The 26,142-nt window shown below is 41.1% G+C and overlaps 1 long non-coding RNA gene across 1 annotated transcript in view; it reads left to right on the forward strand.

The window, feature by feature from the left end:
• LOC143998304 (uncharacterized) overlaps positions 1 to 20,305 on the forward strand; it is a 34,064-nt gene extending 13,759 nt beyond the window's left edge. The window contains exon 2 of the long non-coding RNA XR_013277835.1: positions 19,926 to 20,305. This is a non-coding gene — a long non-coding RNA (uncharacterized LOC143998304). The remainder of the gene's footprint in view (positions 1 to 19,925) is intronic.
• The last annotated feature ends 5,837 nt before the right edge of the window (positions 20,306 to 26,142 follow it).

Here is a 26,142-nt window from a genome sequence, read left to right on the forward strand (position 1 = left end):
TGCACCCATTAGGCTGTCCATGTTTTGGGATAGCGCAGGATTTTATTCCTGCAGGAGGTGTAGTACATGTTTACAGGTTAGTAGTCCAGTTAGAGCAGTGGTCATCAACCCTGTCCTCAGGGCCCACTAATAGGCCAGGTTTTATGTATCACCTTGGGGAGATGAAGACTAGAATACTGCAATCACTGAGCAGCAAATGATATCACCTGTGATGCATTTCAGTTATCTTGCAAACCTGGCCTGTTAGTGGGCTCTGTGGACAGGGTTGATGACCACTGAGTTAGAGGACTGACTGAGTTCATATCTACTGGAAACAATAAATCTTTTCAAATCAGTGAATTTATAACATGTAATACCACTCACGTAGTTTACGTCCGTGCAATCTCATGTACGTAGGACGTACTAAAAGAACTTAAAAAAGCGTATATCTGAACATCTCTACAATATATCCATTGACTTTAAATACCACAGTGTCTCCTTACATTTTAAAAATCACCACAATCAAGATCCATCGGGCCTCAAATTTTGGGGAATAGATTGTATCCAACCTAATAGGAGGGGATCCAATCTAGTCTGTGAAATTTCCAAACGTGAGACCCGCTGGATATATCTTATGAACACCTCTTATGCTCTCTAATTTGAAAATAATCTCAAAACCATCATAGTTTACTTTTAACCAGTGTGTCAGGATGCTAAATGTTGGTGTTCTGTCATCTAGTATATGCAAAATAAAATGTGTTGCGCTAAATGAAAACAAAAACAATAAACAAACATCAAAGTGAGTCCAAGAGTCATCAACGTGACATGAGATGTGGCCTTATGCCACGTACACACGGCCGGAATTTCGGACAGCAAAAGACAGATGAGAGCTTTTCATCAGAAAATGCGACCGTGTATGCTCCATCGCAATTTTGCTGGCTGAATTTCCACCAGCAAAAGATTGAGAGCAGGTTCTCAATTTTTCAGAAGGAAAAGTTTCTATCGGAAATTCTGATGGTGTGTGTGCAATTCTGACACGCAAAAACTCACACATGCTCAAATTCAACTAAGAGACGGAAGCTATTGAACTTCCTTTTTCTAGTCCCGTCATACGTGTTGTATGTCACCGCGTTTTTGACGGTCGAAATTTGGTGTGACCGTGTGTATGCAAGACAGCTTGAGCGAAATCCCGTCGGAATTCCATCGGGAAAACCATCAGAGCTTTTTCCGACCAAAATTCTGATCGTGTGTACGCGGCATTAGGGTATGTTGCTCCTGCATACCCTAAGTGGATGTCTTAATGAATTTGGAGTATCCTATACACAAGAGCCTTTTGTTGACCTGCCATAATAGGGGGTCAACGCTCTCTGGTAAGAGCACATCTTTATCATTGGTGGTGGTTTGTGCACGAGGTGGAGGCAGTTGGTGACACAACAGTCAAGAATTTGTTCACATCTCATGTCACGTTGATGACTCTTGAACTCGCTTTGATGTTTTGTTTATTGTTTTTGTTTTCATTTAGCGCAACACATTTTATTTTGCCTTTTGTTTTGTGATAATATCGTACTATAGTGGTACAGCTGCATTTTTGATCACTATTTGTCACAACCACAGTTAATTTAGTGTCTGTCATCTAGTGTCTTACACAAAGAGATACTTAATTACAACTTTAGTGCAAATAAGACAAAGCATACAGACAGGAAACTTAAAACAATAACCATCTATATAAAAATTGGGGAAACACAAGCAGAGTGAGTATTTAACAACTAAATTCATACAAATAGTAGAATGAGAGGAAAGGTGATAGGGACAATCACAGTGTCCCTGTACCATATGATAGCTGTGGTCAAGCACGTTCATAAAAATGATTGCTTTTAACTGTGATCATCACTGTAATAAGTAATTGTAGTGTAAAAATAAAACAATCACCTCTCTAGAGTGGTACAGTGTCACTATGGCGAGACTGTACTGCTCTGGTCATTTTATGTAAAAAATAAAATAAATGTTAAAAAATTTGAAAAAAAATGGTATATATTTTTTTTACATGCTGTCACCAGTTCGTGTCCCTGAGTATCAGTGTAAAAGAAACTCACCATGCCTCTTACTAAATAGCTTAGACTGTCTACTTTCCAAAAATTGGTAATTTGGGGGATATTTGTAATGCCCTGGCAATTAAGGTCCTCAAGAAAAGAAATCAGTCAGTACACCAGGACTGATTTTAAAATATAAATGCCATAATGAGTAGACTCTAATGCCTTGTACACATGGCAGACATTCCGACCGCAAAATCCGTCAGATTTTTTCTGACGGATTTTGTCCGAAACTGGTATTGCATACACACGGTCGGACAAAGTTGTCGGAAAATCCGATCGTTCGGAACGTGATGACGTTTGTTCGTTATAACGGGGCTACATTCAGGCTAGTAGCCAATAGCTTTGATCTTATAATTTGATCTGAGCATGCGTGACACTTTGTCCGATCGGAATTCTCTACAAACAATCGGAAAAAGTCTGATTGGATTTTTTTGTCGGAAAATTTGAGATCCTACTCTCAAATTTTTTCCATCGGAATCTCCGACGGAAAAAGTCCAATAGAGCCCACACACGATCGGATTTTCCGACAGTAGAATCCGATCGGACCTTTTCCATCGGAATTTCCGACCGTGTGTACAGGGCATATAACTTTCACAAAGACTAAATAATATACACTGATATGGGTTATTTTTACAGTAACAGAATACATTTTGGCCTAAATTTATGAAGAATTTTTCAAAATTGTTCTGTATTTTTTTATTTATATAGCAAAAAATAAAGAAACCCAGTGGTAAATACCACCACAAAAAAAAAAAAAAAAAGCTCTGTCTAATACTGGTGAAAATTGGAATTGGCTACAGTGCTGCATGACTGAATAATTGTCAAAGTGTGACAGTACTGAAATCTGAAAATTATCTTGGGCAGGAAGAGGGTGAAAGTGTCCAGTATTGAAATGGTTAAAGAGAATGGGTTACAACCGGGCTTATGCAGGATTTTAAACATTCATTCTTCAGTACTGACAGTTGTGTAGACTTGCTTTTGATAGATTTACACCAATCCTTATTTAGCTTGTTTTTCTCTTTATCCACAACTGACTCTTTAGCCGAAAATGTCAAATATAGAAGCTGCCTTTGAGTTGCCCGACCTTACACACTTCTCACAATAACAAGATGCAACCAGTGCGTATAGTCAGAAAGTTGCCAAAAGCTGCAAGACTTTCAGTGATCTTTGGCCTTCTGGCTGCCTCAACAATGAGCAGTTTCCATATTTTTATTCTGGCAGATTTCTTTTAAACTCCTAAACAGTTCTGTCACCACGGCCAACAATGCCCTCGTTGTTGCTCTCATTGCTACTCTCGTAATAAGATGACCTCATGGAATTAGAAGCACTCATTTGGAACATAAAGAATTGAATGTATTACAATTCCCAGATATCATTGTCCTCACACTTAGGCTGGGTTCACACCTATGCAAATTGAATGCAGATTTTCCCCCATCCAATTCACATAGCACGAGAATGAAACTGGCTCTCTATGGAGGCGGTTCACAGATATCCGCAGCAGGTCCGCACAAAAAACGTGTGCCTTTTATAGTCCATTTCAGGTCCGAACTCAGCCCAAAATTTGGGCTGAAATCGGACCTGAAATGGTAACCCAGCACGCACTGGACCCCTGCTGTGCGACGGATGGTGTGAACCCAGCCTTAATCACATTCCTCTTCCTAATCTCCATGAACTCCTTTGAGAGTTTTAAGTGATATCAGGATTTATATTAAAAACATGTATAAAGGAAGTAGTTGAAATACCTAACTACCTTACAGTAACATATAATCAAATCTATAAAGGTAATTTTATTCCACTCTTAAAACAAATTAGATCTGACTTACACATAACGAATACAATTATAGCATAGATAGGCTGTATATATGCAGTTTAAACAATGATGCAGTTATCTATACATTAATAAACAAATGTTTAAATGCAGTTACCGTTAGTACACAAAAGACATTTTATAACATCCGCCTTTAGTCCCTCTATGCAGTAGAATGCAGATCTGTATTTAAAAAAGAATTCCTTTTTATGCAACTTCAAGGATGACAAGAAAAAAAAAAACAATTCTTCCAATTACATGCTTTAAACTGTTTGCGTTTTTTAGGAACAGTTTGACTTCTACGGACAGAGTGACCATATTCTGCCATCACATATTTTGCAATAGATAAAATAGCGTAAAGTTTTTTTTACTTTTACATTATTGCTTGGTGTAAATACAGCATCAGCAACATCTCAATGAAAATTATTACAATCTATCGAATAACTTGTTTAGGTATTTTTTAGTATGCCACCTGATTTTTTTAATAAGTGATAATAGGCTTAAAGTGACTGGGAAACTAGCAGCAAACAGATCAAAAAGTCTATAGGAAAGTGTATACTCACCTGCTATATTGCACAGCGCTATCTCTTACCTATTCCCACCGCCTGAGCTATTCGCTCCTCCGAGTTCCCCCTCAGAAAGCCATGTGCCAGGCTGTATACATCCAGATAAACACACAGTGTGGCTTGGCCACACCCACAGTCCCTCCTCACATTATTTGACTGATGACAGCAGAAGCCAATGGCTACCACTGCACTCAGTCACCTGTGAAATTAGGGAGTGAAGAAGAGAAAAGAACTGGGGGAGAAGAAGCCTAGCACACACGGGCCGGAATGTTGGCCGCCATCAGGCGGTTCAATAGGCCCATGTGTATGGCAGCTAGTTCAATGGAAGCTGTCGATGGCTCACGACTGAAAAAGGTCTGCTGACCAACTACCAATCAGCGATCTCCCGCTGTCAGAACACAATAGCACAGCAGCGGAGATCGCTGTACTAACAATGTATTGTTAGTGCAGTGGGTTGAACGAAAAGAAGAAAAAACTGTTATACAAAGCTTAAAGTGGATGTAAACCATATTCATGCAATCTGACCTGGGCACATCTATCTGTAGTGTTTACTTATCTCTCTCCAAAGCCCTAAGTCCCGTGTCTTTCTGCTGCTCCATTCCTGTTATCAGAATGACAACTTTTGACAAGGTCTCCGACACAGGAGATAAAAGCAGATGTAAATTTGTGTCAGGGAGGGAACTTAGAGATAGATTAGCAGAGAGCTGGTCTATTCACAGTACATAGTGCATGTTTCTTAATTTATCTGCCTATGTGGAAAAGGGGAGGGGGGGGTTGTGCCTTTCCTCCAATCAGCTCACACACAGTGTATGTCCAGATCCCTCTCCCACTGCTGAAACAGGATGAAAGATTTGTAACACGATGTGCACATTCTAAAGAATATAGAAAGGGAAAGACTGCAGATATATATGTAAATTTTTGTTTTTATATACCGCAATTCAAATGTCCTCTGCGGTATATAAAAACGGGATTATTCCCTTAAAGGCGCTTATTACTCTTATATCTGGTGAGTTTAACCCCCTGAGGGGATACGAACTTCACGCGGTGAAATATTGGTGCAATCCTGGTGGATGGAGTAGTTACAGCACTTTTTGATGAACATTATTATCACCTTACAGCGTTGATTATACCATCATTGTCACCCTTTCTGCACAATCTCCTTTTGGATTTTTATGCTGTTATTTGGGACTTTAATTTATTTATTGTTTAGCGCTGTGTTAGTACTGATATTTTCAGGACATGAACAGGGGCGGATCCAGAGCCTAGTCTCGGGAGGGGCGCTTGCAGAAAATATGTTTTTTTTTTTGGGGTAAATTTATCAGGGAAATGGCTAGTGTTAGCACTTCAATCATCACGACGCCATGGTTGTTATGGTGTCAGGATGATTGAAGCACATTACTATTATTACATTGTTATAAAAAATTAAATGGTTCAACTCACCATAATGCAGCATCAGTGGGAGCCCCGAGCGCGTCACCTGCCACACGTTGCAGATTGTCACTTGCCACGTCGCCTTTCACCAGATGCAGATTGTCACTTACCACATCCCATGCCACATGTTGCAGATTGTCACTTCCCATGCCACACGTTGCAGATTGTCACTTGCCACGTCCCATGCCACACGATGCAGATTGTCACTTGCCACGTCACCTGCCACCAGATGCAGATTGTCACTTGCCCCGTCCCATGCCACACGTTGCATATTGCCATTTGCCACGTCCCATGCCACACGTTGCAGATTGTCACTTGCCACGTCACCTGTCACCAGATGCAGGTTGTCACTTGCCATGTCACACGATGCAGAGTGTCACTTGCCACGTCTCGTGCCACACGTTGCAGATTGTCACCTGTCACCAGATGCAGATTGTTACTCGTCACGTCCCATGCCGCACAATGCAGATTGCCACTTGCCATGTCCCATGCCACACGATGCAGATTGTCACTTGCCACATCCCATGCCGCACAATGCAGATTGCCACTTGCCACGTCCCATGCCACATGATGCAGAGATTGTCACTTGCCTGCCATAATTGTCTCTTGTTATAATTGCTATATAATTGTCCCAGGCAGCAGATTACCAGTAAAGCAGCAGAGAGATGAAGTAATCTCTCTGCTGCCGTGGCTGCCTGCACACTACACGGAACTTCAGGGATGCAGGACGGGCGCCGGGCAGTGAGAGATGATGTCATCTCTCTGCCCGCCCACCGGCTCCCTGATAGGCCAGCAGCTACTCACACACTGACACTGAGCCGGGCCGTCCGCGGAGCCACCCGCTGTCTCTCCCCGACGGAGCCGCCTGTGCTCTCTGCCATGGAGCCGCCCGCCGGCTCTCGACTCTCACCCGCGGTGACACCTACCACTCCTATTCTCGGAGGGGGCAATTGACCCGTTGCCCCCCCCCTGGATCCGCCCCTGGACATGAACTGATTTTTATCCATGTACTATTTGCTTTATGACTTTTTCTACTTTAACAGCTGCTGCCCTATAGACCCTCGAGACTAATTCGATAGGTCATTATTATATCTGTTTACTATTTTTCTGAATGCTTGGTCTGCTGAAATAGGCGCTGAGTGGGGTACTGTGGGCCTATCTTATACCCTTTTTGTTCTATATATAATTATGTATTAGCACTTCCCGTCTCCTAGGAGGCTAACTTTAAACCCCCAGAAGGAGGAAGGGTAGAGAGAGAGGCACACAATGTTCTATTAGTTTAACTGCAACTGTCCATAGCTTCTTGAGTGCATATCTGAATCTTTGTGACAGACTGACTATCTCTGTCCCATTGTTGTTATTTCACATGCACAGTGCCAGAAGGCCAGCTCTGTGCTACTATATGTATGTAGTATACATATGTAGTATGTATACCTTCCAGTATATTGGTAGATAAACCTGTTTATTGCAATAGAGTTTAAATACAGCTCCTGATATTTTGGTTAATACTGTCCTTTCTGATCTGGGATTCTATAGCTAGTTTTAGCTTAGGGCCTTAGGACTTAGTAACCAGCATAGGCTTCTAGAGCCAGGTTAGGCATCCGATGGCCACTTCTAGAAGTTAGAGGTCCGGTTGCCTAGACTAGACTAGAAACTACTAGGAAGTGACTACTAGGAATTAACACTAGGAACTGCATGTGAATCGCACAGAAAGGGAATCCCCATCTGTTCACAGAAGCCCCATCTTGGATGGAGGCACTGCCATTGTTATTATCAAACCCACTTTCAGGTTCTGGTTCTCTTAGTTCTCTTATTATATACTGTCCTCTTTTTGAAAAGTCATTTCTCATAACCCCCCCGCCCTTCCAAATGAGGTCTACATGAACATATTTTGAAGCTCATAAATTCAGTTCAAAAATTGATTGTTTGCTGTCAGACTTCCAAAAGTGTTCCAAAGAAATTAGACACACCCAACATTTCAAATGAGGTTACAACTAAGATTTACCAAAACGCAATTTTATAGGTTCAAAAATAGTTGTTCCCCCTAAAAACATACATACAACTGCCACCCCTTCCCAATCAGAGTGACTTTACTGGTCACTGAGGCAATCTTACTGGACATTGGAAATGCAGATGGCAGTGCTTATCGATGAAGTCAAGGAAAGTAATTTAGTAAGAGGCACAGAATAGACTTTTCTGGCTAATACTCAAATTTCTTTTGATGTCTGCTCTCAGTAAGAACATTCACTTTCAAAAGTTTGAAATGTAGGACAGGCTTTCCTTGAGTTTGCTTAGTAACCTGAACTCGGCTTCGTCTTAATTCTAAAATGTCAGACAAAAGTTTAATAAAAATCAGATAACTTTTTAAGGACTTATAACATATACTAATATTCCTTTCCCTTTGGTGAAACATAAGACTTTAAATTCCCTACTTGGAAGCATACTATCTGCATTTGGAGCATATGTCCATGTGTGTACGGGTGCTTTTTCAACGCCCAGTGCATAACCGCTTAAAGCCACATCGTCTAATTCTTCTCAATAGGCAACTGTATGCGGCAACAACAAGTCCTGGGAACTTTACTACACAGACTCTGCTCGCTGTATGGCCCCTGTACAACTATATGATGAAGCCTTACTTCTTGTTCCAAAGACTCAAGGAAACTAGAGAAAATCTCACAAAGTAAGATCTCCTCTTGGGCTTCAATTACACTTGTGGTTGGGGGACAGTGAAAACATGGGGTCAAACCCCTTGTTTAACCCACCTGACTGCTCCCCCTTAAGATGCAACAGCATTGGGCATGCACATGCCACACTCATGATGCTTTGCCTTCTCCTTACCTCTTGTTCTAGTGATAAGTCTAAAATTCTCTCTCTGATCACAATGATCACTAGTACAAATTGAGAGGGTGAAGGGGACACAAACAGCAATAAAACTGCCCCCCACTCCATCCAAAACAAAAAAAATGTTTGTCTTTACATACAATCAAAGTTTATTTATTATAGGTACTGATATATTGCCATCAATTTACGCAGCAATTTACATATATTGTACTTTCACATCAGCCCCTCTCCCAAGGAGCTTACAATCTAAGGTCCCTAAGCCACATTCATACATACACATACTAAGCAAGTTCAACCTTTTCTCTGAAAATAAAATGTTTCAAAATAGGAGCCTAATGTATTACAACGGAAGCAAAATAACTAACCTTAAAGAGGAAGTAAATCCTGATGAGTTTACTTCCTCTTTCATTCCCTGCAAAGGCAAAGCATAATGGACTACTATGCATCGCATAGTAGTCCATTATGTGTCACTTACCTGACACAGGAGCCAGCGAAGTCACCGCTGTCCCCTGTAGCCTGCCGCATCCATCTTCTCGGTGGGGTCTCGCTGCTCCGCCGCTGTCATTCGTCGAAGCCGCGATGACGTCACTCCCGCGCATGCGCACGGAAGATGACATGTGCGACATCTTCGTTGTTGACGATGCCGTGCTCAGTGCGCATGCGCCGTAGACAGCAGTGCCTGTCTTTTGGCAAATATCTCCTAAACCGTGTAGGTTTAGGAGATATTTATTGGACCTACAGGTAAGCCTTAATCTAGGCTTACCTGTAGGTCAAAGTGTGTTGTAAGGGTTTACAACCACTTTAAGCCTGCCTGTCCCCCATGTTGCCTACAATCTGAAAGGGTCATAAGAGCATTAACAATGCTTAGCCATCACCCTGACTGATGACTTTTGGACAAATTGTTTTTAGATTTGAACAATTATAGATCAGTTCTGGGAGTTCACTTTGGTACAACCAAATAAAGGATAGGAGCGCTTCTGCTAGAGGGGTCTTCAAAGGTGCTGTAATAAATAATAGGGTCATCCAAGGTGAAAGCTGGAGGGGCACTAGAGCAGCACTTGGAACAATGGAAACAGGCTCTGGGGAATGAAAAATGTACAAGAATGCGCTTCTAAGTGTAGTAATCCAACAATTTTCATGAAACACAATGGTTAAAAACACTTACACACTTGTGTAGTTAAATAGGCCCATCAATAGTTTTGGGTGCTCCTGGTGCTTTTGAAGAAGGAGCTTCTGAGCATACTCCAAAACGCATCACCGCCCCCATTCTGACGTCACATCCGGTGATTGCGTTACACACGGCCCCTGTGCGTTCCACAGTGGTTCCAGATGTTCGGCAGCCATCCTGCTCCCATGGAAATTCTTCTCATGCGGCTGCTGGTCAGCACAGAGACGTGGAATAACAAGCTAGGAGAACCCAAAACTATTGATGAGCCTATTTAACTACTCAAGTATATAAGTGTTTTTAACTCTTCTGTTTCATTACAATTGCTGGATTACTGCACTTAGAAGAACCTTCTTGTACATCAAAAATGTACAACCAGCCTATTAATACTTTCAGCTCTTCATTATAGCTGATGAAGGGTCCTCTGTGATGCAGACAATTGGTTGTTTAGGCAGAAACAAGCAGTCAATGCCTCCTTCTCACATAGAACACACCCTTGGAAGTAGCAGGTGTTCAGCAGGTCAGACAGAGACTGCTGAAAAAAAATTTCTGCAATCATTACATTTATGGATATTAGGCAACATAAAGTGCAGTTTTTGAGTTTTTTGCCACGTTAAAGTGGACAAATGTTTATAGATTATTGTGGCAGCACGCAGGTAAAATCACCTGGTTGTATTCAGGATGGGAAATATGTGTGTCCTAGATTCAGGCTTTATGCAGACTTTTACAATTAGAGGGGAAGAGTTAATGAGCCCAGCTGTAGTAAGTGGGCTCATTAAGACCTCTACAAAAAACCCCAGCATGCATAGGGAGATGCTCCATCCTGGAACCAGTTTTGTGTGTATAGACTGGGGAGTCTGAGATCTGTTCTGTGCGGTGAGTTAACGCCTGTGTGGCAAACCCCTACAATAGAGACTGGGACTGGGGCAGCACAAGGCTGCACCCAGTTGTTAGACAGGGAGTCTACGTGTGTAGTTAGAGGTCAAGCTGACCAGGATTTATTTTCTTGTTTTATTTTGTTTGGCTGTTATATGTATCACTGCATGTAGCCTAAATAAACCGGATCTTTTGTTTTTTGCACCTACACCGCTGTCTGCTGTGCCTGACTTTGTGTTGTGAACCCATCCAGGGGGTCACACACACCCGCTACCGAGCGAACCCCCTCACATTATATATAATTCATATATTTTCAGTGGTGTTTCAACATAGTATCTTTTTCCAAAAAACTTTGGAATTAAAACACCATTTAGTTTACACAGTACAAGCATCTTGTTTGTACTGTTTGATAAATGCATTCTAAAGCTACTTTATTTTGACCCATCTGACAGTAGGACCACCAGGGATTATGATTTAGAGGAAAGATCTGCCTAAAGCTAATGTAGCCTTTTTGGGTTTTGCACTAAATCAAACATGAAAATAAAAAAGGAAGTGTCTGGATCAGAATTGTGCAGGCGGTTTTGTATAGTTTACTGTATGCCCTTTACACTGGACAAGTCATAGGTGAGGAAAACAAGTTTAATTGGCTGCATAAAAAAAATAAAAAAAAAAGTGCTTCCAGCAATACGCATTGAGAGTGCCTGGAACACTTAACATTTTATACTGTACATGGTTATCCTAGTTAACACTTTTCTAACATGGTCTTAAGTGCATAGTCTCTCGTAATATTTACTTCAAAGGTGTGGCTTTGGCATATACTTGCAAATATGTCCTGGGAAAATGGAGAAGCAATTTTAAAGCAAACCCAAGGAAACTTTTGGATTTTTGTACTCGCATTCTTAATCAAGGCACACATGATTCAGATATATTTGATTTATACCTTCACCTTTAAGAGGATCTGGATACTAGAAAACCACGAAAAATCTGTGACCAGCCTAGTAGAACGCAGCATGCAGCACTGGGAGCAAAACCGTAAATACAGAGGGTTGGGACCTGTGTCCCTCAAAGAACTCCAAGAAAATAATGGTGACTAAATGCATTGAGTTGCTGTCATGTGATTGGCTGATTAGCAATTTGTGTTACCAAGCAATTGTACAGGTTTACAGTGTGCAGTGTACAGTATATATTCAATTTCCTGGTCAGATCATGCTTTAGTTTCTGTACTTTTAATCTTCCCTCACTCACAAGCAAATGAAAGCCACTCAGTTCCTGAATGATTCTTTATTCTTTATTTATAAATCCTCCTGTTTTACCAAACAACATTATATCCAAGAATATATAGCTAACAATCAAAATTGATGGATCTCCCTCTATCCTATGCAAAGCCCAGCCTACGAATTCTTAGATGTGGTGACTGCATATGTGTTCTTTTTTTAGGCTTTCTTTCTTTTTAATTTCACCTGGTGATTCCACCAGTAGGTCTGTTATTTTTCTTAGCTCTGAGGAAGGGGGTGTGCCTCCTAAATGTGTTAGCTGTACTCCATGTTCTGTGCATGTCCATTGAACCAGAGGAATGTCAGTCAACTGAGAATAACTTGCGTTACATGTAGAGAGTGTTAAAGGAACAGTGAGAAAAAAGAAAAAGAGAAGAAAGTGAGGAAGGTTAAAGACATAAATACACTGATAATCTGCATACACACTGATTGCTTAGAGTACTCTATGCATTTCGGAAAGACTGAATCTCCTTCTTCAGGCGTATGTATAAGTATAGAAAAGGTATATTCAGAACAGTGTGTTAGATAGGCATTCTGAGAAACTTGTAATTAAAAACAAGACAGGAAAACAGGGTGGATATGGTTATTTTCCCTTCTAGGAACTCCTAGTGTGGTCGCCCCGGCCGGAATGGCCGAAGAAGCCGCAAGATGTTAAGAAAGGACCAACCCCCTAGTGCAGGTGGGCAGATGGAGCGAACCCCCTGGGAGAGCACTGGGGCAAAGCAGTCAGTCCTGAAAAGCAGCAGATATTACGGTGGTAATACTGGCATGCAAGGGCAGCTCCTTTGCACTATATCTATCCACCTGTCAGTCACGGCGTCCGAAATCCAAATGTGAATGAATTTGTTGTTCAGGACTGGGACAAGGGGTGGAAGGGAAGCTGTCCTGTTCTGTTGCAAGGCCAACAGGAGTAGTGACAGCAGCAGTGATTTTGACAACCAAGTGACTGCTTGGTGTAGGATCCCCTAAGCTTACACATCATGAGCGGGGAAGGGGGAAGCAGTTTGGAATTTTTGCCCTGGGCGCTGGAGGACCTTGTCCCGGTACTGATGTTGTGCATTATATACCTAACCCCTGCATTGCTTCAATATTGCTGTACATTATAGCCATGGCCCCATCACTGTATACACTATATTGTATGCAGTAAAGTCATGACCCTTGCACTGTATATAGCAGGGGTGTCCAAACGTTTTTAAAAGAGAGCCAGATTTAATGAAGTGAACATATGTGAGGGCTGACCATTTTGCCTGACATTCTTTGCTGTCAGGGCTGGCTTAGCCCTTCCTTCTCTGGGCTGGCCACTCAGCTGTCAGCTAATTGCCAGCTCTCTTCTCTCTCCACATTTACCAGCTGTTCCTGATGATGCTCGTCTGACCTGCCTACCTAAAGCCTTCCAGCTTACTTCACCTTTGCCTTCGCCTTGGTCACATCACTAGAAACCATCTCCTGTGGTTTGTTTAAGGACAGGCTTGCTGACATCCTTTCTGGCTCCTCATCCTGCTTGCTGTTGCTCTACTTGGATTCCTGACTTCTGGCCTGGCTGACTACCCGATATGGTTACTGGACTCTGGCTTGCTTGACTACGCTTTTTCTATTTACCTATTTATTTTTAATAATAAGTGTGATTTGATTGTACTTCTGTCTCAGTCTGATTCATGGTTTCTGACATTTGCACCATTAAAATTTGGTTTAAGTGTGTTTGTCCTAGCACTAATACACTGCCCAACAATAATTCTCTTGCCTTTGTGGCTGTGTGTGATGAAGAGATGAGCTTTGTTGTGTTATTTGGATATACCATATTTATCGACATATAACAAATAAGGGTCAGTGACCATCAATGTAGCCTAATCAGTGCCCATCTGCAGCCCCACCATCACTATGAATGTAACCCCACCATCGCGATGAATGCAGCCCCACCATCGACATAAATGCAGCCCCACCATCGACATAAATGCAGCCTCACCATTGCCATGAATGCAGACTCACCATTTCCATCATTGCAGCCTGATTCATGATCATCTGCAGTCTCAGAGAGGATGGGGAGGGGGCAGGACAAGCGCCAACACATTACATATAGGAGAATCTGTTTTCTCTGCGCCTCTTTAATACAAAGTCCCGCCTCCTATGATGGACAGAACAGTTGTCTAATGGCAGCGCAGGTGACGGGACTTCCTATTACAGAGGCCGCCGTGTAAACAGAAATTTTTTCTGTATGTATAGCACTCGTCCCACCCCCTACAAGGCAGCCAGCATATATATCTTTTGTGGCCCCTGGTGATCGGGGGATTCATTGGAGGCAAAAAAATATATACATGTCCAAGTTACCAGGCGGGCTTTTTGAAACCAGAACGCGGGCTGGACTTGCCTGGTATACAGTGGTGTGAAAAAGTGTTTGCCCCCTTCCTCATTTCCTGTTCCTTTGCATGTTTGTCACACTTAAGTGTTTCGGAACATCAAACCAATTTAAACAATAGTCAAGGACAACACAAGTAAACACAAAATGCAATTTGTAAATGAAGGTGTTTATTATTAAAGGTGAAAAAAAATCCAAACCATCATGGCCCTGTGTGAAAAAGTGATTGCCCCCCTTGTTAAAACATACTATAACTGTGGTTGTCCACACCTGAGTTCAATTTCTTTAGCCACACCCAGGCCTGATTATTGCCACACCTGTTCACAATCAAGGCATCACTTAAATAGGAGCTGCTTGACACAGTAAGGTCCACCAGAAGATCCCTAAAAGCTACACATCATGCCGAGACCCAAAGAAATTCACGAACAATTGAGAAAGAAAGTAATTGAGATCTATCAGTCTGGAAAGGGTTATAAAGCCATTTCCAAAGCTTTGGGAATCCAGCGAACCACAGTGAGAGCCATTATCCACAAATGGCGAAGACATGGAACAGTGGTGAACCTTCCCAGGAGTGGCCGGCCACCCAAAATTACCCCAAGAGCGCAGCGACGACTCATCCAAGAGGTCACAAAAGACCCCACAACAACGTCCAAGGAACTGCAGGCCTCACTTGCCTCAGTTAAGGTCAGCGTTCATGCCTCCACTATCAGGAAAAGACTGGGCAAAAATGGCCTGCATGGCAGAGTTCCAAGGAGAAAACCACTGCTGAGCAAAAAGAACATCAAAGCTCGTCTCAATTTCTCCACAACACATCTTAATGATCCCCAAGACTTTTGGGACAACATTCTGTGGACCGATGAGACAAAAGTGGAACTCTTTGGAAGGTGTGTGTCCAAGTATATCTGGCGTAGAAGGAACACTGCATTTCATAAAAAGAACATTATACCAACAGTAAAATATGGTGGTGGTAGTGTGATGGTCTGGGGCTGTTTTGCTGCTTCAGGACCTGGAAGACTTGCCGTGATAAAAGGAACTATGAATTCTGCTGTCTACCAAGGGATCCTGAAGGAGAATGTCCGACCATCTGTTCGTGTACTCAAGCTGAAACGAACTTGGGTTCTGCAGCAGGACAATGATCCTAAACACACCAGCAAGTCCACCACCGAATGGCTGAAGAAAAACAAAATGAAGACTTTGGAGTGGCCTAGCCAAAGTCCTGACCTGAATCCTATTGAGATGTTGTGGTATGACCTTAAAAAGGCCGTTCATGCTCGAAAACCCTCTAATGTAACTGAATTAGGACAATTCTGCAAAGATGAGTGGGCCAAAATTCCTCCAGGACGCTGTAAAAGCCTCATTGCTTGGTTGCAGTTGTTGCTGCTAAGGGTGGCCCAACCAGTTATTAGGTTTAGGGGACAATCACTTTTTCACACAGGGCCATGATGGTTTGGATTTTTTTCACCTTTAATAATAAACACCTTCATTTACAAATTGCATTTTGTGTTTACTTGTGTTGTCCTTGACTATTGTTTAAATTGGTTTGATGTTCCGAAACACTTAAGTGTGACAAACATGCAAAGGAAAAGGAAATGAGGATTTTCACACCACTGTATACTATGTTGTACATTATACTCCTGACCCCTGCACTGCATCCACTTGTTATACATTAAACTCTTGTCTCCACCATTATCTATGCTATATTTTACACTATAGTAAATAGACACTGTAATGAGAGATGGCTATTTTTTCCTGTCTCCTAGCAAAACCTGTAGAAAAAGAATTTGAAAGAAACTGCTTTGCAATAGACCGTTTGTTAAATATCCTGGGGTATCTACTTTCAGCGATTTTTTTTAAATATCTTTTGATCCACAGCAATTTCAATCCTTTGATCTTGAATAGGGATGAGCCGAACCCCCCCCCCCCCCCGCCCCCGGTTCGGTTCGCACCAGAACTTTCGAACGGACCGCAACTTCATACTAACGTTAGAACCCCATTGAAGTCTATGGGACTCAAACGTTCGAAATAAAAAGTGCTAATTTTAATGGATAATATGCAAGATACTGTGCTAAAAAGGGTTTGGGGACCTGGCTCCTGCCCTAGGGGACATGGGTCAATGCCTAAAATGTTTTTAAAAATGGCTGTTTTGGCGGGAGCACTGATTTTAATGACGATTAAAGTGAAAAAAAAGTGAAATATTTCTTTAAATATCGTGCCTGGGGGGTGGCTATAGTATGCCTGTGAAGTGCCACGTGTTTCCCGTGTTTAGAACAGTCCCTGCACAAAATGACATTTAACGGAAAAAAAGTCATTTCAAACTGCTTGTAATATCAAGACAGGGACTGTGTAGATTTGTTGTGTTAAGTAGAATCTGTGTTTAATTTTGAACTGGTACATTTTACAGCTACAACTGACTGCAAGCTCTATTACAGAAGAGCAATATAGCTAGCTATATAGGTGGATATAACGGTGTATAGTGCGGTCAGGGCACGCAGACAACACGCACATTCTCCTACAACTGACTGCAAGCTCTATTACAAAAGAGCAATATAGCTAGCTATATAGGTGGATATAATGGTGTATACTGCGGTCAGAGCACGCAGACAACTGGTACAATCTCCTACAACTAACTGAAAGTTCTATTACAAAAGAGCAATATAGCTAGCTATATAGGTGGATATAATGGTGTATACTGTGGTCAGGGCACGCAGACAACACCCACAAACTCCTGCAGATTGCTAACAGTTCAATTACAGAAGAGCAAGAATGCAAAATCGGCCGATAACGAACGGTGTATACTGTGTTGAAGGTACACAGAGAACACCCACTAACTCCTACAGACGCCAACACAAGGCTGGCGGCCTTATATAGCGTGGGGAGTGTACTACACAGCCTGAGCTATGATTGGCCACAGGCATCCTGCTCTCCTCGCTGCCGGTGCCATGATTGGCCAAGCATGTGGGGTCACAGTGCATGCTTGGCCAATCATCAGCCAGCAATGCACTGCGATGGCGCAGTGCATTGTGGGTCGTGAGCGCCACACGAATTTGGCACGAACGGCCCATAGCGTTCGGTATTCGAACACGAAGCTCATCCCTAATCTTGAAGCATGGATAGAATAGGCATAAGCCTAACCCCTTGAAAATGTACCATATACCAGTATATATATATATATATATATATATATATATATATAAATATATATATATATATATATATATATATATATATATATATCAAGCGTGCACATATTTGGTAACATTAGTAGCAAATGTGGTGTTGCTTTTTTGTTTCTCCATTGACAGTAAAACAAAAATATACAAGGTCACAAGGGTATTAAAACAGCTATACCAAATTAAAGCCTCATATGCTCCAAAAATAAGAGTTTAGAGTAATATTGTTAAAACTCAACTCCAGTCAATGTTCAAATTTCACAGCAAGGTGTGAATATTTAAATATTTAAATTTTTTAATAAATATTTGAATAATTTATGTATGTGTGGGCAAATACAAAAAATAAATAACATTCATTGCATCCCTGCAATCTTTGGACAATTTATAAATGTGTTATCTCTTTAAAAATGCTGTTAAAAGTACTAAAACGAATACCTGCCGATCCTGCAATTCACGCAGGGAGCTTCTAACTTTCTGTTGTAAACTGACCACCCAGTGCTCATGCTGTACTAAAAATCCCAAACTATGGTGTTAGGTCTACCTTAGCAACCCCACCCCACCACCCAAGGCTTGACTACAGAACACACCTTTATGTTATAGAAATAAGTAGAAGTGTTTGGTAATCCAGCAGGACATAACTCACAGAAACTTATTGGGATATTAATGCTGCAAAGGCAGGATTGTCAACCCAGAACAGTAATTTAGGAGCTCGCTGCTTTTGTGCAGGATCAGCAGTTTATTTGCATGTGCCATGTTTTTAGAGATACAAAACATTGCAAAATATGCTTGTTTTATAGTGATGTACTGAATATATTTTGTTAGTTTTACCCAGATTTACTCTGTAATTCATCCTCTTGGTTCAGCAATTTTAAGTATTTATGAACACAGTGGAATAAATGTCAGGTTAGCTAAAATTGCCTGTACATTTACCCAAAATACTTGCTTTTTTACCTATTACTGAATTTTTATTCTACGGTCACATGACAGCCCAGCCTCCTTTATCTCCTTCATCCCCATACCTCCCAACTTTTTTGAGATGGGAATGAGGGACACCTTTCAGCAAAACTATGCAGGCATAGGACACACCCCCCTTGCCACGCCCCCTTAAAGGAGACTTGTACAAAAAACCACGATTGGTTAAACCCACAAGTCCTTTTTTTACCATTACTATTCCTTTATGTTGGCTTTTGGAATTTACAAATGCAGCAATTTAGAGGTCAGATGAAAGGTTTAGTGCTGGAAAACACTTTTTGATAGATAAAATGTACATTTTATATACAACTATATAGATCAGACCAAAATGAGGAATAAATGAGGAGGAATGAGGGACAGAGGGATATTGCTCCAAATCAGGGACAGTCCGTCGAAATCAGGGACAGTTGGGAGCTATGCATCCCCATAGTCTGGGGTGTGCCTCTGCAGCAAGTGGGCTGGCACAATTTAATATAACACAGAGCAGGGACATATGTTCCCTGTCTGTGTGCTGCATTCCAGAAGGCAGAGCTAATCTGCCAAAGGCTACACCTACAATACAGCAGGGCAGGGTATGGCGTGCCCATAAAACTGACTACAGGGAATACAGGCATGCCGTGCATGTGTACAGCATCCTGCAACTCCTAACACTGATCCATGGGATGCAAACTGATCTGCTTCTGTGCTTGGTGTGCTTAGTTTGAAAAAGGACTCCAGAGAAACAGGCAGGGTCACCTGGTATTTTACAAAAATTAAATAAAAAATATTATTTCTACATTAAAGTCAGTTGTAAAGTCTTTTTTTTTTTTTAAATAACAAACATGTTATACTTACTTGCTCTGTGCAATTGTTTTTGTACAGAGTAGCCTGGATCCTCCTCTTCTTGGGTCCCTCTTCTGTTCTCCTGGCCCCTCCCTCCTGTTAAGTGCCCCCCGTGCCGAGTCACAGCTCCCTGTATCTGTTCAGACACAGGGCCATGATCCAGCCCCGTCCCCTCTCTCTCCTGATTGGCTGACTGATTTTGATTAACAGCAGTGGGATGCATTAAGATTAAAAAAAAAAAAAACTTCTGCCTTTACAATCACTTTGAGAACTTCTGACACATACAGTATACATACAATATATTAAGAATCGTTATTGTTGTGGTAACATACACTTCATATGTCATCTTTCCAACAGGAAGCAGCAGAGTAAACTTGCTGACATGCAGAGGTATGTACAGCCCAAGAATTTGTCCAATAAAACAAATAAGTTGCCAGCTAAAACAGTAATGCAGTTTTCATGGAACTACAAAGCTCAGCTACAGCTAAAATAACATTACACACTACTGAGTAGAATTATAGGGGTCTGATAATATATAACAATATATTGTTATATATATTGTTTTTTCCTTCTTAGATGGTTTGTTTCAATTCCTGTGAAATCGAAACTGTTGGATATGTGATGACACAAACTACGGACAAGAACCCAGAAAGCTGCTCAAATTAGGCTTTTAGTCTGAACTGACCAGATACTGCTGAATTCAATTTTTTTGCCAGTCATGTGATGATCCATTTAACTGTTCCTTTGTCACTAAGAAGATATGAATGCTGATTGGACTAAACTATATGGTCACACCTTTAACACGCCTAGACCTTATGCATATTCAAACATATAACATTGTATAGCCTGTAGATGTAACCTCAGAAACACTTTCACTTTACTGCTTTATTGAGAACTGTGTATTGTGTTTCTCCACTGCAGTGTATGGAATAAAAGCACCGTTTCCTTTTTATCGATTTGGGCTCACTGTCTTGATTTGGAGACTCCCTAACCTGATTTAACACTACCAAATTATCTTAGCAGGAACTGGAGCTATGGTATATACAGTATATATACACAGTGAGCCAACAACAAAGTTAAAAATAAGTAGTTAAATGAAAATAAACTGCTGAATTCATAATATTAAAAATCATCTGTATAAAACTGAAGAGCAAAGTGTTACATATATATCTAGAGATAGATAGATATTGACAGTGAAAAATAATGGAATAAAAGGCTAAATAATAATAGTAGTTATAAAAGAACAATAATAGTAATAACAATAAAAATCCCCTAGAGGGAGCAATGGTACAGGAACCTACTGACTAATAAAGGCACATCATCAGATGATTGTGTTAACCTTTTACAATGTTCAGCAGGTGGTATTTTAACTTTAGTAGGTGATAATTTTCTAGAAATGGGCTCAATGACCAATATTCTCAGACCCTCAGAGGATTCTTCATGAAAATCAGCAAAATGCCTAGGGACACTGTTTAGTGTTCTCATCTGTCACAAACCTGCATACACGTACATTTTTGCATACATATTGCATTGTTTATATATTCTTTTTTACATATGTATATATTTTTTCTTTAAATTTATACACATTTTTATGACCAAGCTTGCTTTTTAATATTATGAAGTCCGTTAATATTTATGTTCATTTAACTACTTATTTTTTACTTTATTATTTGTATTTCACTGTGAAGATATATGTACCATAGATCCAGTATTTGCTTGTTTGATAGTTTTGTAGTACTTAATGTTATTTTAGTTGTAGCTGAGCCTTGTAGTTTCATGAACTATAAAAGGCTGATCATTGAAATGAATGGGGCAGGCTTGACATAGAGGCTGGGCAGCTTCAGAGCATATAGCCACACCCTCCTTATGCCTCTCGGATCTGACATCATCAATTGAGTCTCCTACATCTCAGGCAGACCTGGCCTGCGGCAGAGTTAATACTTCCTGTCTGGATTATCTCTGCTACTTTTAGACCCCTTTCACACTGGGGCGTTTTTCAGGCACTTTAGCGCTAAAAATAGTGCCTGTAAAGCCCCTGAAAAATTCCTCATCTGCAGTTCCAGTGTGAGAGACCGAGTTCTTTCAAACTGGGGTGGTGCGCTTGCAGGACATTAGAAAAAGTTCTGCAAGCTGCATCTTTGGAGTGGTTTGCGAGCAGTGTATACACCGCTCCTAAACTACCCCTGCCCATTGGAATTTAATAGACTCATGTTTTGTATCCACTGTGATAGAAAACCCCTGTCAGTGATAGATGGTTTGTATCTACCACACAGAATCTTGAGGTTCTTTTTTTTTGTTTACAAATGGTTTTTATTATGGATAAGGTCAAGATACAAAAATTTACAGTAGAATGAATTGTACAAGTAAAGATATAAGGTGATCATACAGTATTGCTTAATTGATAATATTTTTAGTGACATAATTCACACATTGAAGTAGGAGTCATAAAGGTGTTGGAGGAAAAGGGTTTACGTAAATGCTTGAGAAAGTTAAGGAAGTTACATTACAAGAATTAAGTTTGGAGGGGGTAAGATACCACCTATAGAGCAGTTTAGTGGCAGATTCTCTAATAGAGGTAGTTTTGGAAGATTTGTGTAAGTTTACAAATATAGTGTCCCATTGTTCGGTGGAGAATGAAATGTTTAAGTCTGATTCCCATTTGAGCATGGGGTGAGATTTGTCAGACATATTAAATTCATTCAGATTTTTGTAAATTTTGGATATTAAACCTTTAGCTCCAGGGGAGGATATGCAAATCTGCTCAAACTGTGAGGGGGGGGGGGTGAAAGGTCAGGGAGTAGTACTTTTGGTAGAATTGTTTTATCTTCTCATAAGTCATTTGTTCTTTAGGAGCAAGGTTGTATTTTAATTGAAGATCGGAGAAGGAGTAAAATATATTGTTATGTATGAGAGCGTTCAGGTTCGTTAGATTATGTTGTTTCCATATAGATAATGAATTATGTAGATAATCTGACAAAATGAAGCAAGGGTCTCCCAGAAAGGAAGCTAGTGGTGGAGTGACAGAGGATAGGGTGAATTTGGTATTTTGTCTATTCCATAGTTGTAAAGTATGTGACACCGTAATATTCAATGGTCTTATTTTCTGAGGCGAGATGGTCTTGTACCATAGCAGTCCTTGAAGATGGTATGGGAGGACCGATTGTTCTTCGAACAGGAGCCATGGGATTTGAGAGGAAGAAGCATACCATTGTGCAAGTTGAGTAAGTCTGGCTGACAGATAATATGTCCAAAGATTAGGTATGCCAAGACCCCCTTTCAGTGGGGGCCTAAACATCAAGGAGTAACTAAATCTTGTTTTTTTGTTTAGCTATATAAATTTGTTGATTTCTCTTTGGAGGGAGGCTAATGTATTATTAGGCACCGGGAGAGGAAGGGCTCTAAAAAGGAATAGTAGTTTGGGTAGTATAACCATTTTTGTAGCCACTATTCTACCAGAGAATGAAATTTGGTATGATGACCATGTTTTCATTAGGTTTTTAATGTTGTTAAATATTGGAGGGAAATTGGCATGAAATAGTGATTTGTAAGAGGGTGTGATATTGATACCTAGGTATTTAAATGAGTTGAGACACCAGATGAAAGGGAATTTGTCTTTAAGCATTGTGATCATGTTTGATGGGATATTGATAGGAAGGGAAGAACATTTTGACAAATTCACACCCAGGCCGGACAAATCATAGAAAATATCCAGTGTTTTGGTCAAATTAGGTAAGGAGATGAATGGATCCGTTAGATATAGGAGGACGTCGTCAGCATAAAGGCTAAGTTTGAATTCCTTGGATCCTTTAGTGTACCCTTTGATATCTGTATTGTTTCTGATTGCACAAGCAAGGGGCTCTATTGCAAGGGCAAAGAGGAGCGGGGAAAGTGGGCATCCTTGTCTTGTGCCCTTGCTCAAGGGAAAGAAGTCAGAGTTGGACCCGGGTAGTTTGATGTGTGTTTGTGGGTTGTGGTATAAAGCTTTAAAAAATCTTGAAGTTCTTAAGGTAAATTGGTAGTAGTAAGAGGTCTGTAGGCAGCAAGGGGTTAAGTACTGCCCACACCTTGCTCCCTTGCTATAATTTTGATTTACCTGAGTGTAATAAGTGGTGGTGCTGAGAGAGGAGAGGGCAGGCTCTGAGAGAACATGTTTGCACTACTGAAGCAGACCCAGTGAGGTCTATCTATTTGCCAGGATGCTTATATTAGTTTGATGGACTTTTGCTTTGGACTATGTTTTCTACCCCTGCCCAGGAAGTAATTCTGTTTGCTTTATTTGCTGACCAAATAAACATGGGCAGGAAGCCCTTAACCTTGCATATGGCTGGATTACCTTTCTGAAAACTCTTCACTTGGAGCTAATCGCCCATACCACCTAGTGTATTTAATTTGTGGAGCACACATTACACTTTATTTTATTTTTTTGCACTATTTTTTATTATAGGGGTGGGAAAAGGCTGTACTGCTGGCTGAATAGAGAGATTGGACTACTGGCTGAATGGAGAGACTGGACTGCTGGCTGAATGTAGAGATTATACTGCTGGCTGAATGGAGAGACTGGACTGCTGGCTGAATGGAGAGACTGTACTGCTGGCTGAACGGAGAGATTGAACTGCTGGCTGAATAGAGAGACTGGACTGCTAGCTGAATGGAGAGATTGAACTGCTGGCTGAATGGAGAGACTGGACTGCTGGCTGAGTGGAGAGATTGTACTGCTGGCTGAATGGAGAGACTGGACTGCTGGCTGAATGGAGAGACTGGACTGCTGGCTGAACGGAGAGACTGTACTGCTGGCCGAATAGAGAGACTGTACTGCTGGCCGAATGGAGAGACTGGACTGCTGGCTGAATGGAGAGACTTACTGCTGGCTGAATGGAGAGATTGGACTGCTGGCTGAATAAGAGATTGGACTGCTAGCTGAATGGAGAGATTGAACTACTGGCTGAATGGAAAGACTGTACTGCAGGCTGAATGGAGAGACTGTACTGCTGGCTGAATGGAGAGACTGTACTGCTGGCTGAACGGAGAGATTGAACTGCTGGCTGAATGGAGAGACTGGACTGCTAGCTGAATGGAGAGATTGAACTGCTGGCTGAATGGAGAGACTGGACTGCTGGCTGAATGGAGAGATTGTACTGCTGGCTGAATGGAGAGACTGGACTGCTGGCTGAATGGAGAGATTGTACTGCTGGCTGGGTGGAGAGACTGGACTGCTGGCTGAATGGAGAGACTGGACTGCTGGCTGAATGGAGAGACTGGACTGCTGGCTGAATGGAGAGATTGTACTGCTGGCTGGGTGGAGAGACTGGACTGCTGGCTGAATGGAGAGACTGGACTGCTGGCTGAATGGAGAGACTGGACTTCTGGCTGAACAGAATCCTGCCATAGCTGAACAAAATCAGGTGAACCTCAGAGAAACTTCTCAATGCACAGGACCTTGTCTCAAAGACTGACACCCTGGTAAGATATTTACATTGCACAAGGTAATCTGTTGTCTACTGGGAACTGTTGTGCTATTTTCAAGCATCCCAGTTTTGCCAGCCAATGTTTTTTCTTAAAACAGGGAATCTTATAGGACTGTCCTTCTATGGTGTTGCTAGGTATAAAAGCTATTTAGATCTGTTAATTACTGATAGAATACTGCAGGTATATAACCACATCTCTTTTGCCTCGCACACACGGTCGCATTTTTTTCCGATGGAAAATGTTCGATGGGAGCCTTTTGTCGGAAATTTTGACCATGTGTAGGCTCCATCGGCCAGTTTCCATTGGAATTTCCGTCGCACAAAATTTGAGATCTGGTTCTCAAATTTTCCAACAACAAAATCAGTTTGCGTAAATTCTGATCGTGTGTACACAATTCCCACGCACAAAGTGCCATGCATGCTCAGAATAAATTATGAGAGGAAGCGCTCAGTCTGGTAAAACTAGAGTTCGTAATGGAGATAGGACATTCGTCACGCTGCAATTTTTTAAATAGTTTAATGTAACGCATTCTCTTCTTATTTAAAATGCTAGAAGAATGAAGTTGTTTTGCTCATATTCACACAGAGTTCTCACAAACTTATTTCTTTATTATTTCTTGTGATCCCATGAATAATATTAATTTTGTTTTTCGTCAGATCTCCATAATAATCTTTATCATTTTTTTGTTTGTTTTTTTATCAAGATCTACATTTTTTTTTCTAGTGCTCTCCATAATATTATTTCTCGTTTTGTGTGTCAAGTTACCACAACACCATTATTATGGGAGACAGACGTGTTGACGTCATTGCGGTGTAGCATATGTGTGGATGGGTGTCTGCAAGCCGGCCGACATTTCTCTTATGAGCCTTTTATCTCCTTTGCAAATGTAAGCGCAATCTTTTATCTGCAATAAATTGACGTTTTATGGATTCACATTATGGTGAGTTTCTTTTTATTCTGCTGGGACCGTGATCGTTGTTTGCTGGTCTACCTATTGAGCGGTGTTCTCCTGGCTCTTCAGCGTACTCATAGCAATTTGCTGCTGCTGTTGGTTTGATGTCTGGATGCTGATCCAATATACAGGCTCGATATTGCTTGCCTTCTGGTAAGCGCATATTTTGTGTGGTGGAGGCTCAAAAATATTGGTGTTTTGTCTGCACGGAAGGATTTCACTAATTTCACTCACCTCACTGGACTTTTTATTCTTCAATTCCCCTTTTTTGAGGACTTGTCTTTAATCACTCATTATTCAATTATTATAATATTCATTTATTATTCATCGTTATTTATAGGGGTTGATTATTTGGTATAACACATTATATTTTGT

The sequence above is a fragment of the Lithobates pipiens genome, unplaced genomic scaffold (assembly GCF_037356315.1).
Source record: "Lithobates pipiens isolate NorthernLeopardFrog02 unplaced genomic scaffold, aLitPip1_a1.2 Scaffold_19, whole genome shotgun sequence".
NCBI lineage: Eukaryota > Metazoa > Chordata > Amphibia > Anura > Ranidae > Lithobates > Lithobates pipiens.